The sequence below is a fragment of the Heterocephalus glaber genome, unplaced genomic scaffold (genome assembly GCF_053883595.1).
Source record: "Heterocephalus glaber isolate CG9 unplaced genomic scaffold, H.glaber_assembly_v1.0 deba00001442, whole genome shotgun sequence".
NCBI classification, from domain to species: Eukaryota; Metazoa; Chordata; class Mammalia; order Rodentia; family Bathyergidae; genus Heterocephalus; species Heterocephalus glaber.
This window is the reverse complement of record NW_028258296.1, coordinates 15,299,368-15,304,072: the sequence shown is the minus strand read 5'-3', so window position 1 is coordinate 15,304,072 and position 4,705 is coordinate 15,299,368. Positions and strand designations below refer to the sequence as shown.

The 4,705-nt window shown below is 34.2% G+C and overlaps 1 non-coding gene across 1 annotated transcript; it reads right to left on the bottom strand.

Annotated features, from left to right (window-relative positions):
* Window positions 1-4,202: 4,202 nt before the first annotated feature.
* Window positions 4,203-4,365, bottom strand: LOC147827614 (U1 spliceosomal RNA). Its single transcript, XR_015452107.1, has one exon. It is a non-coding gene; the product is annotated as a U1 spliceosomal RNA (small nuclear RNA).
* Window positions 4,366-4,705: the final 340 nt, after the last annotated feature.

Below are 4,705 nucleotides of genomic sequence, written 5' to 3'. Positions count from 1 at the left end.
AATCATTAAAAAGATTGTCGTATCTGACATATCTTATGAAACCTAGGAACAAAGAACATGGGTAGGGGCTATCAGTGTCACCCATATAATAAAAGTCGCTCTATTCTGCGTAGCTGAAGATCCTTGTGGTGTGTGCCCTTGAGAACCTCAGCAGTCCTTACAACAGCTACAAGTTACCCACAGCTCTCACAACAGAGGTCTTTGCGGTGATAATCAGTGGGAACTCCAGGGCTTGATCCACGGAGGACATCTGTGGCTTGCATCATTGAAGTAACAGCCACAGATGTCATAGAGCCTTTAGGGACAGAGTTGTGGCTGTGTCACACCCACTTAGGAAGGAGCTACTGCGGTGCTGCTGCAGAGCAGGGTTACCATTCCCCCAAGTCTACATTCACCCCAGATCCGGGAGCTGCAGCTTACTCATGTATGCTCACACTTCGGGTACACCAGATGTCACAAAAACACTAAAATCAAAATATCAATAAAAGACAAAGAGAGAATTTTGAAGGCTGAAAGACAAAGAAAATTCCTAACTACAAAGGAATATTCTAAAGCTCTCATTGAGTTTTCCAGCAGAAACATTCTTCACTGAAAAATTTTACCAACTATTTAGAAGAGAAATATCAACAATTTTTCTCAAATTCTTGCAAAAAAAAATGCTGTTGAGGAAATCCTCCTAAAATATTTTAATAATGTCAACATTACTCTCATATGAAAAAGCCAAGAAAGGACATTCATTGAAAAAAAAGAAAACCATAGGTTAATATCCTTAATGAACATAGATATAAAAACCTTGCAGAAAATATTATTTGAGTATCTTCTTCTAAAATGTTAGAAATCAGTGGTTTTTGGATTTGGGAATACTTGTATATACTTAGAAAGATATCTTCGATTTGAGCCCCAAATACAAAAAGAAAATTTTATAAGATTCATACACACAGTTTGAAGATATATTCATAGAATATTTTTAGTGCATCTGTGTTTTGATAATGACCCATCACACAAGGCCAGGTACATTACCTATTACTTGCTTTATCATGTTAGTGTTAAAAAATTGGATTTTAGAGCATTTTGGAGTTTGAAATTTTGCATAAGGGATGTTCAATCCTCAGTATGAATAAATAAATTAATAAATCCCATTTACAATACCATTAAAAAGAATAAAATACTTAGGAATAAATTTAGTAAAGGAGATGAAAAATCTCATGAGAAAAATAAGCCATTGTTGAAAGAATGTACATAATGAAAAGATGAAGATGGCATCAATAAATGAACAGTTATCCCATATTCACAAACTAGAATAATTAGTACTGTCAAAGTGTCCACAATTCCCAAAGTGATCTACAGATCTGAAGACATCTTTATCAAAGTTTTAATGGCATAGTTATCAATAAAGCAATCCTAAAATGCATATGGAAACAAAAAAGATCATAAATATCTGAAACAATCTTGGGGAAGAAAATCAAAATTAATACATAGCACACACTTCCCAATGTCCAATTATATTACAAAGCCATAGTAGTCAGAACAATGTGGTGCTGGGATAAACAGAGAAAATCACACCAAAGGAACAGAATAGAAAGCCCAGAAATAAACCTATTCATACATGGCCAACTAATCTTTGACAAATGCATTAAGATTACAAAGTTGGGAAATCACAGTCTCTTCATTAAATGGTATTGCAAAACTTGTATATTCACTTGGAAAAAAGTGAAGGTTGGCCCTTATTTGATAGCACAAACAAAAAATAATAAACTTAGGATTAAAGATTTAAATGTAAGACCTGAAACCACAAATGCTAGAGTAAGTCGTAGAGAAAATGTTCTTTGACAATGTTGTTGGCAATGATTATTTTGGGTATGACACAAGAAGTGTAAGTAACAGTAGAAACAAAAAAGTTGAACTATATCAAATAAATGTTTCTGCATGACAACATAAACAATCAGCAAAATATAAAGCCAAACTATGGAACATGAGACCATATTCACAAGTTATCAATCTAATAAAAGGTTAATATTCAAAATGTGTAAAAGATGCATACAACATAATAGCAAAATGGAAAAATGAAAAACAATGTAAAAGTGGCAAAATACTTAATAGACATTTTCTTCTGAAGAAATCATATCGATAGCCAGTGGGCATATAAAAAGGTGCTCAAGATCAGCAATCATCATTGAAATGCAAATCAAACCTAATGAGTTATTAACTCACTCCTATTAAGCGGGATATTATTAAAAAGTCTAAAAATATGAAATGTTGCTAAGGGGGTGGAGAAAAGGGAATCTTTACACATTGTTGAGGGAAAATACACTAGAACAATACAGTCATTATAGAAAACAGTACAGGCATTCCTCAAAAAATGAAAAAATAAAAATGAAAATGCCACCAACTATCCCATTTCAGTCTATATAGCCAACAGACATAAAATCACCATAAAATAACCATTCTAAAAAAGACATTTGCATTACAGCATTATTCATTATGGGAGACCACCTTATTGATTATGCCCAAAGAAGGCTGTGAGCAGTGCAGGCTGTAAAGCGTTAACCCCACAATTACCTTGTTTTGAGAAGCGAGTCCACCTGAAGCCTATATGCCAAGGTCAGAGTGACTCTTACCCAAATTCTGTTTAGAGTTAAGACCTTCTTTACTATAAAGACAAGGTTAATTATTAACCTTAACCTATACTTTGTCTGTTCTGTTCCTAATTCAAGAATACTTTGTCTTTCTTTACAAGCCTTGCCTGCATCAGTAACGTGTCCACAACAACTATACATCCTGTCATGTAGCCCCTTCACCTCAAACTAACTATAATGTCACCAATAAAAGTCAGCAGCTCTGGGTGTTCAGAGGCTTTGCTTGTTCAACCTTGCTTGCATGAGCATTGGTCATTGTGGTTCCCCATTTCTCTGGCTCTTAAATTCTGTTTTGGAGTATTTCTTTTAACCAGAGTGGTAGGAGCAGGAGATTGGAACTTGCTGTGGGGGCCTCTGTTATTCACAGTAGCCAAGATATGGAAACAACCTACATGTCCATTGAAATGATGAATATCTTGATAATGAAATTGTAGTGTCTATATGGTACAATGGAATATTATTCAGCTTTTAGGCACAAAAGAAAATTCTGCCTTTGCAAAAACACAGATGAACCTGGAATTATTATGGTAAGTTACATGGAAGAGACATAAAAATTACTGCACAGCCATAAGCAAAATGAATAAAGTTGGAATTCTTCAAAAAAGAGCATTGGTGAATAGGTATCAGGACTCCGCAGGTGGGAAATATGGAGCAATTTTAGTTACTGGGTACAAATTTGTGGTTATAAGATGAGTAGATTCTGTTAAACTAATGTATAACATAATGCCTATCGTTAATAATAATATATACTTATAATTTACTAAGACAGGAGATCTTGAGTAGGTTCACATGCACACATGCACACACAGGCACACAGACACACAAACATACACATATACAGAGGGTTAATAATTGGAGATGATGAGAAGGTTTATTAACTTGACTGTGTAATCCTCTCATAGTGCGTATGCATATCAAAATACCAGGGATAGCTTGAAAATGTACAATTTTTATTTTTCAATTATACTTCAGTAAAGCTCAAAGAAACAGAATGGAAATTCTGACACAGGTTATGGTGTTATTGAAACTTGAAAACATCATGCTAAATGAAATAAGCCATTTACTAAGAACAAACCCTGGAAAATAAAATTGAAGAGGAAAGTTTTTAAGCAACAATAAAAATGTTCCCCTAGTCAATCAATCACTAGCCTTTAGAATTTATTTTCCATTTAACATATCCTCTATTTGTTTAGTGTTTACCACACTTCTTATTAGCCTTCTTCACATGAAAAGGATGTTATATTCCTAGAACAATTATCTAGTGTAAGTGTTCAATAAATATTTTTGCATGCTCAGATGGATACAATAACCTCTCAGTGTGCTTACTACATGGCAGTTGCTTTGTTATCTTCTTTAACATATGCTCTACTATTTCATCCTCTTATAAATATAAAGTATGTAATAGTCCTATTACATTAATTGAAAACTTGAGCACTGTATAGCTCAATAGCTAGTTCAGGATTTTTCAATTGGTAAAAGCCAAAGGCAAAGTTTGGATTTAGCTCCATTTGACTTAGAAACTTGTACTCAAAAACTATACAGAACTGCATTTAAAATCTTTTAAATCAGGGGAAAGTATGAGCACAGTCCCCCACTACCACAAATTATGTAGTTGAGTTTTCCACATTGGGGAAATTTTAAAGGTCAGCACATCCACAGTGCAATGGGTAAGCATTGCCCTGGGAAAACCACCTTCTTGATCATGGTGTCTCCCCTTCCAGGTAAGTATGCATTTTAACTTTATATTTCATCACTACAGTAAGTCTCTGACTTACAAATGAGTTCCGTTCTGGGAGATTGTTCATAAGTCAGATTTGTTCTTAAGTCTGACAAAGTAAGTTTTACACACCTTTGACAAATTTACAGTGTAAAGTATAAAACACATACACACACACACACACACACACACATACTCTAAATAAGCTATTTTATAGTTACCTTAAAATGATAAGGTAGACACATGAGCTACTTCCACAGTTTGTTCATATCTACAAATGTTCCTGTTGGTATCTGTGAAAGTTAGCAACTCCAGTGTTTGTAAGTTGGGGACTTACTCTACTAGAATTGTA